We start from the raw sequence: 15887 nt of genomic DNA, 5'->3' as shown, positions 1-15887 counted from the left end.
GAACCCACACATCCTGGACACAAGCTTTTTAGACTATAACAATCAGGCTAGAGCAAGCTCGGACTGGGAAAGATTTTTCGGCCCTGGGATTTTTTTCACTTCAGTCGACACTTGCACAAAGCCAACCAGACACCCACCCACACACAAACACACATACTAGGTCTACAACGTAAGCCAGAGTGTTGTTAAAAACACCAACATAAAACAATACAATATAGAGGCAGACAGGCAGCTCTTCAAGAATGAATACATGAAAGCTCAGCGGTGTGTCAGCATTCACTGGGACTCTAGGTGGCATGTGGGCAATGAAATGGAATCATGTAAACTGATGCAAAATCCCATCATGCACCGCAACTTATTTTTGCAAAATACTCTAACATAAATTCGCCAAAAATAAGAGGAACATTGTAGTTTGGTTTAAAGAAAGCATTTTATTTTTATTATAATTTAGTTTGTTGCAAATTTTACAGTTTGAAGTAATAGAAAATTACATCAATGCCAAACATCACAAGGATGTGCATGACAAGGAAGGGCTATATATAGACTGCATGTATCATAAATAGTTAATATTGTATTACTTATTGAGCTCCTTGAGTTATTTACTGACATAGCAAGGTGCTTTGGCCGGAGTGTAAAAATTTGAGCAGGTATGATTTAAGGAGTGCCGGCCCTCGCATGCTAAAATTAAGACAGAAATTAATAAAACAAATCATTTATTTTATTGTTTTCGCTCTACAGTTTCTATATTCATATTTCATTAGTGTGGGAGGTGAGTTTTCAGAACTGAAGTCAGATACCTTGTATGTGAACATAAACTCTCTTATGCATCATTTTATAATAGAACAGAATATATGTGTGGTGACCACATTGTGTAAAAATGTAATACAGTAAGTCTAAAAATCACATAAAACATCTTTAGTAAAGTAAAATGATGGATTCTTCAAGTTTATTACCTCCGCCAAGGAGATGGAGATTTGTTTGTAGTGGAGTTTGTGTGTGTTTGTCTGTCTGTGTATGGGATAACTTTTAAGAGTTATGAATGGATTTTAATAAAAAATTTTACCAGGGGTGCACCTCCGTCCAAGGAACAGTCCATTAAATGTTGGTGATAATCCACATTATAATCCATATGCAGGAATCTTTTTATTGACGCCTTAACATTATTTGGCAGAGCAAGCAGTTTCCCACTGTTGTGATACTTTACAATATATTTATTGCACACCGGGTACTAGGGAGGGTAAATATCTTATTTAATCAGATATTATTTGGACTGTTATATATTGTTTATGAGCACAGGGTCTACTGGCTGTGTGTTTACCAACACATGAAAGTGTGAATCAAGCTCAAATCCTGGTCAAACAGATAATTTTGCACATAGAAAGGAATATGGAATAAACCAAAACTTCTGGTAAAAATATAAGAGTTAACAAAAATTATTCAGTTCCAAGTGAAATGATAGTAAATAATACCATAATATAAACCAAATAAAAAATACATATAGAATAAAACTAAAAGGCTAAAGAAATTATATCAAAATATATCAGGTTCCTTTTCCCATAACATAAAAACCTACAAAGTTTTGTAATGTAGGCAACTGTCAACCATATGGTTTTAAGTCAGAATATAAAACAGAAGAGCCCCATTTAACACAAAGCATTTAACAAAATCCTTTAACAATAAGTAGAAAATTGAAATTAAACTGTCCCTCAAGAAGAGCAGCTCTTAGTTTGATTGGCAGCTTGAGTCTGCTATTTGGTACATTATACCTACTGGTGAATTGCTGATTTTATTGCTGATACATAAGTCAAAAAATGCATTTTTGACTTTAAAATGAAAGTCCTAGCCCTGCCTTGCAGCAAGAAGATCCGGGTTTGATTCCCACCCAATTTGCATGTTCTCCCTGTGCATGCATGGGATTTCTCCGGGTACTCCAGCTTCCTCACATAGTCCAAAAACATGACTATTTGAGTGTGTTGGTGTGAACGGTTGTTTGTCCTGTGTTGACCTGCGATGGACTGGTGACCTGTCGAGGGTGGACCCCGCCTCTCGCCCGTAGACAGCTGGAGATAGACACCTGAACCCCTTGCAACCCCAGTAGGGATAAGGGAGACAGAGAATGGATGGATGTATGGACTTTAAAATTAAAAAGCATTTTTGTGAATGGAATTTAAATCTCAAATAAAAATTGTCAAACTGAATTTTGGTGCCTTTTTCTCTGCGATTTCTTTTACAAATTATATGTTTAATGTTATTTTATTAATCATCTGGATTAAGTAACCAAATGAGCAGCCTTGCAGAAGAAAATGAAAAAGCAGTTTAGGCTATCTAATGCTAAAATATTATATATAATAAAATAAAAGCAATAACTACTCAACAGATGCAGCTAAAAAAAAAAAAGGAAATGCAGTTTTTGTTTATGTATTTATTAAAATTTGACATTTCAAAATAAATGTTGATGTGTTTTTATGGATTAAATTTCAATTTTGTTTTTCAATTCCATAATTTTAATTATTTTACAAAAATAGCAGTCTTAAAGAAAATAAAATTTGGGTGAATTATTTCTTATTTTAGTTATTTGTCAAGAAATTCTACACTAAATGAAAAATAATTTCAGTTTCAATTTGATGAATAATTGATAGGGTTCTATTATTTTAAGTAATAACTTGAGAATTAAGTGAAATATATCGATATTGGAAATAGTTTGATTCTTAAATAACTGCTTGACTGGCTTTTAAAGTTTAAGTTGTTATTTTCTAAAAATTTCTTCAAATGCTAAATTTTGAAAACTTTAAACTGTATCACCTTAACATTTCTGTACAGGGTTCTCCCAGTGGTCAGACAGAACTGGTGTTACTTATTCATTTAACCTTTATTTTGCTATGAAAGTCCTGTTGAGATTTATATTTTTTAACTACTTTTCTTTTCAAGGGAGCCCTGGGAAAGGGGCAGTATATATATTATTAGTTACATCAAGATGATAATAAAAAATACACAATTTAGGATAATTACAATTTAATTGAGTCCATCTCACATAACTGCAAGTGTGTTAAAATGTTTAGTGAAACAAGTTTTGTTCATTTCCAGTCTTTTTGCAGAATGTTCTACATAAAACAGTAAATAAAAGCCCGTTTTCCCACTTCTGTTTAGGCAGATATAACAGAGATCATCAGCACATTTCTTCTTCTTCTATAGTCCAAAGAACTTAGCAATGGCTTCTGAATGTTTTTATTTCTCCATGTCATCAGCTGTTATGCAGGTTTTAAGAAGAAAGAAGTGGCTTGAGGAACATCTGAAACATGTTACCAAATGTGTTTGCACAAACAAGTAAGGAGGAGATATACCCTCTTTAAATTGGTTAGAATAAAATGTTTATCTTTTACTGCAGAACACGGAGGTCTCTGTAACCAAAGTTACATATGTACCTACGGTTCTATGAATCCTGGATGAATGCCAGAGGCGGTGCTTCAAGCACTGAGTGATCAGTCATAGTTCAGTCCCTCGACCGGGATTCATAGAACCGTAGTTACATATGTAACTTTCGTTCTATTTACTATACTGACCGCCAGAGGCGGTGCTTCAAGCCCTGAATGTCGCACGCCAACCAGGTCCAGAGGGATGCAGAAAGAAAGGAACAACCCACTGGAGCCAGTAGCACCTACTGTACCTTAGCGGGATACAGCCGGTGGTGGCTGCAGGATGCCCTGAAGAGGATGAGGCGTAGCCATGTTAACCCTATAAAACCTCATGAAAGTGGTCGGCACAGACCATGAGGCTGCTTCGCAGATGGACTCCAGCGGCACCCCCATCATTGCAGCCCATGAGGTTGACAGGCTCCTTGTGGAGTGGCACCAAACTCCCTGAGGCAGGGGCTGACCCTGCAGGGAGTATGCCACAGATATCGCCCCAAAGTGCCAACCTTTGTTTGTAGAGGGCACAACCTCATACGTTCTCCCATTCAACCCTTACTGGCCTTCCTTCAAGGGTTACTTAACAAGGGAGGGTTCCCCTCCCCTTGAAGGTCTATGTGGCTGCCATTTCCCATTGGCCCACTGGGTGCAATGGCTGCTCTGTTGAAAGGTGTAGGGACATAGTGTTATTCCTGAGAGGCGTTAGACCTTTGCGTCCAGCGACCATTCAGGTGACTAACAGAATCTTTGTATGCCATGCTGGTCGAGCCCCCTATCACACCAGGTAGCAAAAGCTGCCCATCTGGCAGTGCAAGCAGCCAGGGTGGATGGCGCTCATGCACAAGTTATTGTGTGAACCACGTCACCCCCGAATCAGGAGAAAGCCGGGTTGGTCTGGGCGGAGAACCCGACCCCCCAGTTGGGACCACTGGATGGGAGGTGCATCGGCAAGCTGTAACAAAGCCTGCACAGCAGAGGAAACCAAGTCCTCGCCGGACAGAACGGGGCAACCAGCAGGAGCCTGTGCCCTTCCTGGAAAACCCACAGGAGGGTCTGGGGTATCAGGCCCAACGGGGGAAAGGCATACAGGACAGTTCTAGGCCAATCAAGGGCCAGCGTATCGCATCCCAGAGGACATGAACTGTCTGACAGGGAGAACCAGAGGGAACAGTGAGCCGTGTCTCTGGAGGCAAACAGATCCACGCCTGCTCTCCCAGATGTGATCTACCACCTCCGGGTGGAACCGCCACTCCCACGGAAGATGCAGCGTGCGGGAAACGAAGTCCACGGGTGTATGTACCTTTTATCTGGGTCTTTACATACAAATAAACAATAAGATAACGTAATATTCACTGCATGAAAAGTGAGATTTTCGTCCCCGTAAACCCCCGTAAACTCCCGCAGATCTGCCTGATTTTCGTCAGTTTCCGACAATTTGCAACCCGTGCTTGTCCGCGTTTGTCGTGCCACAAATTGTCGGAAACGGACAGTGACGTATGTGGAGAGCGATCAGCTGTACTAATGGCCCTAATTAGCATATGAATGCAGCAAACCCGCGCGGCTGGCCAGGTCTGGCTTGAATAACCTTCTCAGTATTGGCTGAAACCACTATTCTCAAACAAATGAAATCGCTCGTGATTGGCAGTAAAACCACACGTGGCCACGCCAGGCTTTAATTTTCTTACTGAGTATTGGACGGAACCACTTCTTTTTAAACAAGTAAAGTCGCTCGTGATTGGTTGGCATATATATATATTTATTCATATATATATATATATATTTATTCATATATATATTTATTCATATATATATATATTTATTCATATATATTTACTCATTCATATATATTTATTCATTCATATGGTGTGTATTTATGTTATCCTACACTACTACACAATTATGATACCATCAAGGACATGAATGAAATATAAAAGAAATGAACATTTGCCAGGAAGCTGTTTATGCAAACAAAGAGCTTTATTGAAAACACACACACACACAACTATATACAACGCGTATCCAAACACATGCGTTACAAAAAAATTACAAGTCCGTGAACGGTCCGTTTGCTTCCTCGGGGTTGGAGGTAACTGGCAGCATTCCCTCCGAGGCAGGTCCGATGTGCAGACGCCTACTGTGCGTGGCCCTGTACTTCGGCATCGCTTCTAACCGGGACTGCAGCTTAACACATACACTATATTGCCAAAAGTATTTGCTCACCCATCCAAATTATTGGAATCAGGTGTTCCAATCACTTCCATGGCCACAGGTGTATAAATTCAAGCACCTAGGCATGCAGACTGTTTTTACAAACATTTGTGAAAGAATGGGTCGCTCTCAGGAGCTCAGTGAATTCCAGCGTGGAACTGTGATAGGATGCCACCTGTGCAACAAATCCAGTCGAGAAATTTCCTCGCTCCTAAATATTCCACAGTCAACTGTCAGCTGTATTATAAGAAAATGGAAGTGTTTGGGAACGACAGCAACTCAGCCACGAAGTGGTAGGCCACGTAAACTGACGGAGCGGGGTCAGCGGATGCTGACGCGCATAGTGCGAAGAGGTCGCCAACTTTCTGCAGAGTCAATCACTACAGACCTCCAAACTTCATGTGGCCTTCAGATTAGCTCAAGAACAGTGCGCAGAGAGCTTCATGGAATGGGTTTCCATGGTCGAGCAGCTGCATCCAAGCCATACATCACCAAGTGCAATGCAAAGCGTCGGATGCGGTGGTGTAAAGCACGCCGCCACTGGACTCTAGAGCAGTGGAGACGCGTTCTCTGGAGTGACGAATCGCGCTTCTCCATCTGGCAATCTGATGGACGGGTCTGGGTTTGGCGGTTGCCAGGAGAACGGTACTTGTCTGACTGCATTGTGCCAAGTGTAAAGTTTGGTGAAGGGGGGATTATGGTGTGGGGTTGTTTTTCAGGAGCTGGGCTTGGCCCCTTAGTTCCAAGGAAAGGAACTCTGAATGCTTCAGCATACCAAGACATTTTGGACAATTCCATGCTCCCAACTTTGTGGGAACAGTTTGGAGCTGGCCCCTTCCTCTTCCAACATGACTGTGCACCAGTGCACAAAGCAAGGTCCATAAAGACATGGATGACAGAGTCTGGTGTGGATGAACTTGACTGGCCTGCACAGAGTCCTGACCTCAACCCGATAGAACACCTTTGGGATGAATTAGAGCGGAGACTGAGAGCCAGGCCTTCTCGTCCAACATCAGTGTGCGACCTCACAAATGCGCTTCTGGAAGAATGGTCAAAAATTCCCATAAACACACTCCTAAACCTTGTGGACAGCCTTCCCAGAAGAGTTGAAGCTGTTCTAGCTGCAAAGGGTGGACCGACGTCATATTGAACCCTATGGATTAGGAACGGGATGTCACTTAAGCTCATATGTGAGTCAAGGCAGGTGAGCAAATACTTTTGGCAATATAGTGTAGTTCAGTGAGATCCGGCCTACGAAATGGCGGCGACCGTACAATCCATCCAGAGACACCGCCGACGACGCCATCTTCTTCGTCGGACATGAGGTCGACGGTGGCGGACTTCCAGAGTTCCACTTCCTCATCTGCCAGCACACTCTGCCTCGCTTTCAGCAGCTGAAAAAAAAAAAAAAAAAATGAATCAGCGCACTGCGTATTGACACAACACATCTATCAATGCACCTGAAAAATAGTCACCAAATAAAGTCTTACCCTATTTCTTCTAGCCCGACTCCGAGCAGATTGCCTGGCAGCCTCCGCACGCAGCGTGTTGGCTTGTTGAGTGTATCTGAAGCTCCTGCGTACCGTCTCATAATACGTCTTACAGGCAGCTGGAAAAAAATTAAATGACAGTGGTATGAATAAAAAATCAAACGCAAGTCACAGTAACAAGGACGGAGAAAACATTAAAACAAGTCACTTACACACAATGTCGTCCTTATCAACATCCTGCAAATCTGGACTTGCCGAGATGGCTCCAAGCAAATAGGAGGTCACCGCCTCATTGTGAGGCGCCAGTAGTCTGTGGGGGAAAAAAAAGGACAGCTATGGTCGGTATTTATCCGTATCCATGTCCTTTTACCGCAGAATGAAAGCATATTCTTTAAATCTTACCCTTGCTCCGGTTCATAGCACCTGCAATTAGTCTCCGAGTTGTGGAGACGGCGTACTGCTTCCTGTAAGTCACAAAAAATACACTTTAATAAAGCATGTTCTTGCAAGGGTACTGTTAGCCGTAGCTAGGCTGCTTTTAGCTTACCTAGCTAGGCTAGGTTGTCTTTAGCTTGCCTAGCTAAGCTAGGCTGCTTTTAGCATAGCTACCAGTAATCGAACATATATTTACCGCTAGCTTGGCGTTGTGCACCCGTCTTCTCTTCCTCGAGTCTGTATAGCCCGCAAAGTTGCTGGACTGCAGAGCCGCCATCTTGTCCTCTATGGACTGCAACCTGGAGTGCATAGAATTCTCCAGCTGAGTGAGGCGCCCATTCATGTCGGCAGCATGCTGGGTGAGCTGACGAGACAGTCCGCTGATAGCAATCAGCAGTTTCTTCTCGTCAGTCTGCGGGCTGGCCGAAAGCTGTGGACTACAAGCAGTTGGAGGCGAGTTGAACGCAAGACGTCGTGCAGCCATTGTTCACGTAACAAAGAAATACAAACACGGTGACTGGAGATGAAGTTGTTCTGAGTATAGTATCACAAACATGTCTGCTTATATGCTGGTCTCGCGAGTAGTCGTAGTGCTCAAAAGCTCACACGTGATTGGACGATGGGGCCGAAGGCTCATCAGGCTCCTCCAATCACATACGACATCATTGTTATACGGAAGGACTTGCGAGAAGAGCTCGCGTCGCTCCATTCTGGAAGGTGGCGGTAATGCACCTATAAATTGTTTGCCAACCGCCATTACAAAACAGAGGAAGAAGAAGAAGAAGAGCTCCCGTCTATAATGTAAACAAAGCTAGTCAGTTGAAAGATGGAAGCTCTAACAACGAGGAAAAGACCTCGGCGCTTCTGTGAACATTGCGACACTACACTTTCTAATACACAGTATTACGACCACAGAAAGCTCTATTTCAAAAATGGAGTTTGGGAGAAAAAACACAAAAGGACTAGGTCAGATAACGCACCGAGCCTGTTGCTATCCAGTCATGACCCAACCGGCAGGAGTTATGTTCAACCTGGAGTTGGAGAGATTGACGAAGGTGAAATGCAGTCCGAGGACCCAGAAGAAGAAGTGATGGAAGAAATGCACCCAGGGACTGACGGTTCCGACAACGGTGAGCACCACAATTGTTACTGTCTATTAAAATGTGGTTGCTTCTCGCGGTTATGGGTATTGTAATAATTAAATATGAAAATCGCATTATAATGCATGTTGCATGGGTTGTTTTCCAGACGAAACCGCAGATGACCAAAGCATTCATCTTTTCCTGGACTCCAGTGATTCAGAGTCAGTGCAAGATGATGACGACATCTCCTGTTATGTGGTAAGGCATGAAATTACCTTTGCAGGTTTGGAAGTAGGTTTACTTCTTTAAAGAGTATACAAATGCAGTGACTTTTTTTTTTTTTTACTCCCTCAGTGTTCCTCATAATTAGGTTAACAATGATCTGTCAGATAATTTGCTTTAAATATTTCTGTATAAATTTCAAAACCCTCCATGGCTGCATCTTAATAATTCTAATGATTACACTTCTTTTTAACTTTAAGATTAAGTTCAAAGACTTACAACTTTTGGTTGTAAATCTTGGAAGAGATTTTAATTAATCATAACTGTTATTCAAAACAAATGACAGAGTAGTATGAGTATGGAAACAGTAGATGTGACAGCTTACAGCCTGGGTTCTTATGTTTATCATGTGTGGAAGTAGGTTTACTTCTTTAAAGAGTATACAAATGCAGTGACTTTTTTTTTTTTTTTTACTCCCTCAGTGTTCCTCATAATTAGGTTAACAATGATCTGTCAGATAATTTGCTTTAAATATTTCTGTATAAAATTAAAAACCCTCCATGGCTGCATCTTAATAATTCTAATGATTACACTTCTTTTTAACTTTAAGATTAAGTTCAAAGATTTACAACTTTTGGTTGTAAATCTTGAAAGAGATTTTAATTAATCATAACTGTTATTCAAAACAAATGACAGAGTAGTATGAGTATGGTCATTGCATGCAATTTCTAATGTGTCTACTTTTCGTTTGCATAGGATGAGTATGAAGAGGACGAAGTTGTGGAAAGCCTTGATGAGGAGCTGAGTGAAGCCTATCCTCACATACAAGATGGGGAGGGGCATGGAAGTGATCAGTCCACAAGTGAAAAACCAGAAGACTTGTTGATGAAAATTCTGGCCATGATGCTTTTGTCATGGCAAGCTACCTTCAAGATTTCTGACAATGCCATCACATCACTTCTTCTGTGCATCAAACGTTTCATATGGATACTTGGACATGTCATGTGTGCCAGTCCCCTCACTGCCTTTGCAAGCAATATTCCAAAGACTTTATTCTCCTTGAGGAAATGGACTGGTGTCCTCCGTGACAACTTCTTACAGTATGTGGTTTGTCCAAAATGTATGACAGTATACATGCTTACTGAAACCTACGAGCTCAAACGCGATGGCACAAAGGTTTGTAAGACTTGTGGTCACATACCATTCCACAATCACCCACAGCTGAAGTCTACCTTAAGGAAGAAATGTGGCTCTGCCTTGCTAAGAAAGGCAAAATCGTCTTGCGGTAAAGAGTATTTAAATCCAATCCGTTCTTACTGTTACAAGAGTGTTATACAGTCTCTGGAAGAACTTGTTAAAAGACCTGGATTTGAAGAGAAATGTGAAGAATGGAGAAAGCGGAAAATACCTGAGGGTGTGTTAGCAGACGTGTATGATGGACAAGTATGGCAGGATTACCAGTATGTGAATGGAGAGCCTTTTTTAGCAGAGCCAAATAATTTGGCCTTGATGCTGAATGTGGACTGGTTCCAACCTTTCAAAGATGCACCATATTCAGTTGGAGCCATCTACTTGGTAATTTTGAATCTACCTCGTGAAGACCGTTTTAAGGAAGAAAATATGATTCTCGTTGGACTCATACCTGGACCAAAAGAGCCATCACTACATATCAATGCTTTCTTAGACCCCTTAGTTGATGAGCTTCAACAACTTTGGCATGGCATGATTCTGGAAGACAGCTCGTTGTTAGGACATCAGGTTTACAGAGCAGCCCTGCTTTGTCTTTCATCAGATATCCCCGCAACTCGAAAATGTGGAGGCTTTGTTGGACATGGAGCATACAGAGGTAATTTAAATATCAATATTAAATATTACATCAACATTAATCATTGAATCAGTAAAATCAATATGTAAATGTTTACATTGTTTATGTTTGAATGGATAGCAGTTGGTCTGTTTCATCAAATTCTGAAATATTGAGGTGTATGTAACATATTTCATTTAGCTTACATTTGCAGGATGCCACAAGTGTTTGAAGACTTTCAACAAGAAAGGATTTGGTGAAAAAATGGACTACTCAGGATTTGAACGGTCTTCATGGGAGCCACGCACGTCGAAGGATCACACACACTATGCTGGATTATCCAAACGGGCAAAGACGAGAGCAGAGCAGAAAATAATCGAGCGGAAGTATGGAGCTAGATGGTCAGAACTTTTCCGCTTGAGTTACTATGATGCCATCAGATTTGTCGTCATTGATCCAATGCACAACCTTCTCCTTGGTACGGCAAGACGTGTATTCAGACTGTGGACAGAACTAGGAATTTTAACAACTAAAGGCCTTGATGAACTTCAAGTTAGAGTGGAAAACATCAAAGTACCTTATGAGGTTGGAAGAATTCCCTTACGGATTTCATCTGGCTTTTGGATTTACAGCAGATCAGTGGAAAAACTGGACAACCATTTACTCACTGTTTTGTCTGAAAGGGCTTATCGACAACAGACACTATGACATGTGGTTTGACTTTGTGCAGGCTTGTATCATACTCTGCTCCAGAGTCATATCAATCAATAGACTGGAAGTAGCAGATGGATACCTGCAGACTTTTCTCTCCAAATTTGTCGAACTGTTTGGCCCATTGCGCTGCACCCCCAACATGCATCAACATCTCCATTTGAAAGAATGCATGTTGGATTATGGACCAGTTTATTCTTTTTGGTGTTTCTCATTTGAGCGTTTTAATGGAATACTGGGAAAGTTTAATCACAACAATAGGACAATTGAAGTACAGATTATGAGGCAATTTCAGCAGAGCCAACAGCTTCATATGCCATGGACATGTGAATATGGTGCAGACTTTGCCAGTATTTTAGGAAGACAAATGGTTGGGACTTTGTCATGCAATGACACAGCTGATATGCTTTATGTGAAGCACAGTGTTTTGGTGTCAGCAGAACGACTGTTCTTTGAAAACTGTGCAGTGGTGCCTCTGTCTCCATTCCACCAGACAATCTTGGATGTGTCTGACAGACGTGCAATGTTGACAATGTATCATCAGATGTACCCTTGTGTCACTGATGTTGACTGTTTTGCCATGACATGCAAACGGGTAACATATATGAATGTAACTTACTCAATCGATGGATCTAGAGCAGAAAGGTCAGCATATGTATGTGCTAAGTGGTGTGGAAACACTAACAGTTTTGAGGATCCCATCCTTGACCCTCTAGCAGAACTACGACCAGCCATTATAAAGCAGTTTATTGTTGTTAATGTTGTGTCAAAGGGTACTGCATTTAAACATGTTATTGCACAAGTTTCCTGGCTTCATCCCCATCCGGACAGACATTTTTATGGAAAGCCAATAGAAGTTTGGGGCTTGCAGGGAACAGACACGTTATACCCAGCATCATTTCTGCCAGTTGAGCGCATTGCAAGAAGATGTGTGGTTAATACATCCTCTGTGCATTTAAGTAAGACCAAAGAAAAAGTCACAGTAGTCATGCCACTATGCACAGTAGTTGAGCTCTAGGAGACTGTGATCTCTACAGACCCCTCATTCTGATTCTAATGTTGTTTTTTCATTTTACCAACTGATTCTGATTAAAACAAATGTTTGAAATAAATTAGTTTGTGTATTTTTTTTACATAACTTTTGCATACACAGTAATCTAGCGTACTTTAATTAAATAAATCAATTCAAGCTAAAATGTAAGAGTCTATAATTAGGCTATACTGAGCCTGATCTATTTCTACCATCTATTTGGGGGATATTTATTGCCACACTTTGGGCCACTTAATACCAATTTAGCATGCTGACCTATGTCCTTATGACCACAGTGTACCAATCTTCTGATGGCTACTTCCAACAGGATAATGCGCCATGTTATAAAGTGAATCATCTCATACTCATTTCTTGAAACTTTTCCACTTAAGTAATTGTGAATTGAGCATATTGACAGACAACATTTTATTTTTTTATCTTAAATGCAAATTTTTGTTAAAAATAATTACTGCTCTAAATGTATTGCTCTGTCAGCTAAAGATCTGTTTTGGTCTCTATACTTTAATTAAATAAATCAATTCAAGCTAAAATTTAAGAGGCTATACCTGATCTCTTTGTATCAGAAAGGGGTAAAACCCCCCCCTGCAACCCTGATTTGCATTTGTATAGCTCACAGCATGTTCATTTACATGTTAAAGCCTCCCCTAGAATTCCATGGGGGGGAGGCATGGGGGGAACACTGCCTAAGAGAGTCCACGTCAATTTCTGACAATTTACGGGAGTTTTCGGCGAAGCCTGCAAATTGTCGTATACTGCCGCTAACCTGAAGTTCCACGACAATCTACAGTGCCGTATATTGACGAAAATCCCACTTTTCATGCAGTGATTAATTTTGGATACATTATATGGAATTATTTGGTAGAAGTTTAAAAAAGTTTCAAACTAACTTTTATGAGGTGGAAGAAAAAAAATTCCTAAAGTTAGAAAAAAAATACTGCAGATGCTGTTTTTCAGTCACATATAGTTTTATTAAGCTTGGTTCGTTCATGTTGTCGTGAATAAGCTGCCTGATATTCACATAATTTTGAAAAAATACAAATATAGATAACTTCTTTGTTTACCTGTTCCATGTGGCTCTTTCTGCCCACTACCAGCCAGAACAGAATAATTATTATCTTGCTTCTTTCTTTAAGATTTCCACTTTCTTCTGTGAGAACTCTAAAAGACATCTGTGCTGATGGCCACTAAAACATGGATGAGTGCTGCTTCCACACAAACTCACCTTTCATTGGTCATAACATCGTGCCTGTGTTGCATTCACTGGAGCTGAGAAATTACAAAACTTTTTATCATTTAATAAAGTATGGCGGCTCAATTAATTTCTTATTTCCCGAGTGATAACAAGATTCAGAGCTTGATGCTGATTAGAGCTGAGAAAGTCCTGACCAGGCAACACCACCGTAGATTAGGGATGCACGATATTGGGATTTTGGCCGATATCCGATATGCCGATATTTTAAAACTCATGTAGCCGATAACCGATAGCGATACCGATGTTAAAGCTGGACAAAAATAAGTAGTCATTGAAAATAGCAGTTTTGTTATCCATTTCTGACACTTTGAAAAATAATATACTCAAATATATTTTTATATGCTGATATCAAATTGTTTTTTAAAAATGCGGTATCAATCTATTTTACTTTCAAAATCTCGTGAAATTTCATCGTTCTGTTACAAACTCTCGTGATATTTTGCAAATTCTTGTGAGATTTTGTTAGTAAAATAAATCGATACCGCGTCAATATATCAACATATAAAAATATGGCAAAAGTTTGTGAACTTTCGGGGGATTTCGTAGCATAACGATGACATATAGCAATATTTCATTAGTAAAAGAGATTGATGTGGTGTTTTTAAATGGCAATATATCAGCATATGAAGATAGTGATATTTTAATGTATCAATATTTTTTCCCTCGTCTTTAGAAGTTTTTAAGTCTGTAAAAAAGAAGTTTTTGAGGAAGAAGTAGTAGTATTTTTATTTTTTTTTAAGACTTTAGAAACTCAGAAGCTGATCAAATATCGGGTTAAATATCGTTGGGGTGGCCGATGTCCGATATTCAGTTTTAAGGCCGATACAGGCCGATGCCGATAGGGGGCCGATTATATCGTGCATCCCTACCGTAGATGACTGAAGAATGTGGAGAACAATGACATATAATTAATTATGAAATAAATAAAATTACTAAGATTATCTTATTACTGAAAGTTGATCTCACATTATCTGCATTTAATACTGTGGCTGCACAAAATACAGGGAAAGTTGTTGATCTGAATTTTTGGCTCTAAACTTAATGAGATCCATCCAATATGGCTGCTACATGGGATGTTTCAGCATGTAAAGAGGCGTCTATGTATATAATATCTATGTTTTTTGCAATGTCTTCATATAATAATTGACTTGCTTGGGCTAAACTATTTTTGGTCTTTTGCAGGGAAATTATGAAAGTGAATTATCTGTTTAAGGGAATGACACTGGAAGACGACATACCTGAGGACGTTTTAGGCAACTGCCTCTACCAGTCTGTGAAACAGAAGGTATCTCGGTTATATAGCTATAGCTAAAGAGTGCTAACAGCAATGTTCAACTTTCCCGTGTTTAGAGGATGAACTGAGTCTCTTCTTTAACAGAATGAGCTGCTGGTTGAATTGGAGACACTGAGGAAGAGCTGGAAGCAAAGCTCGTTGTCGTCCAACGGCGTAGAGGACAGAGTCCATCATTTTCCAGCTTTACCATCCAGTCCTGGTAAATAAAAAGAAACATAAATTCACATTGGCTCATTCTTTACAAGCCAAATAATGTTTATGAGTCGGTACTCCTGAATTTTGATATTGTCACTGCTGTTCTTTTACAGACGTTATGGAGGAAGATGACATTGAAGAGGAGTTGGAGCGCCTTCGACGTTGGGCGAATGATTCCGCATGAGCCAAGTGCAAGGCATGGCTCACTTACAGGAGAGGAAGGGACAGGATGGAATAAACTAACAGCTCTCTGGCTGCTGTGTCTCTTAGTTAAAGTGATGTTATAGCCTTGATCTAATATTGGCGACTCCTTGTTTGCACTGGTAGAGATGCAACTAAATGCATATATTGCTGCATTATAAGGTTCTGAATGTGTTGTTATGATCAGAGTTAGAGCTCTTCTGGTTGTTGAGCCTTCATTCTCACTCATTTTTTCAGGTATTTTCTCGACAAATCAAAAGCCATCGCTGAACTACATTAAATTTTGTAAATAGAAAAATCCAATCAGTTCAGTTGTAAAGAGTTTCATCTGAATGCCCCATCAGCATATAGTAACACCATTTTACAGACTGATAACCGATCCCACTAGGTTTGATCTTGATCCTGTTTTTCTGTATTTGTGTTTTACTGTCCTGTTAATCTTTATAATGTGTAGTAAAAATTCCCTAATGTGTTCCTTCGGCTGAAACTGTTACTATCTCTTGTAAAAGTATAATTTCTAGTCGTTATAACATGA

The sequence above is a fragment of the Cyprinodon tularosa genome, unplaced genomic scaffold, assembly GCF_016077235.1.
Source record: "Cyprinodon tularosa strain WSP-4 unplaced genomic scaffold, ASM1607723v1 ctg232, whole genome shotgun sequence".
Taxonomy (NCBI): domain Eukaryota; kingdom Metazoa; phylum Chordata; class Actinopteri; order Cyprinodontiformes; family Cyprinodontidae; genus Cyprinodon; species Cyprinodon tularosa.
This window is presented reverse-complemented; position numbering follows the sequence as displayed.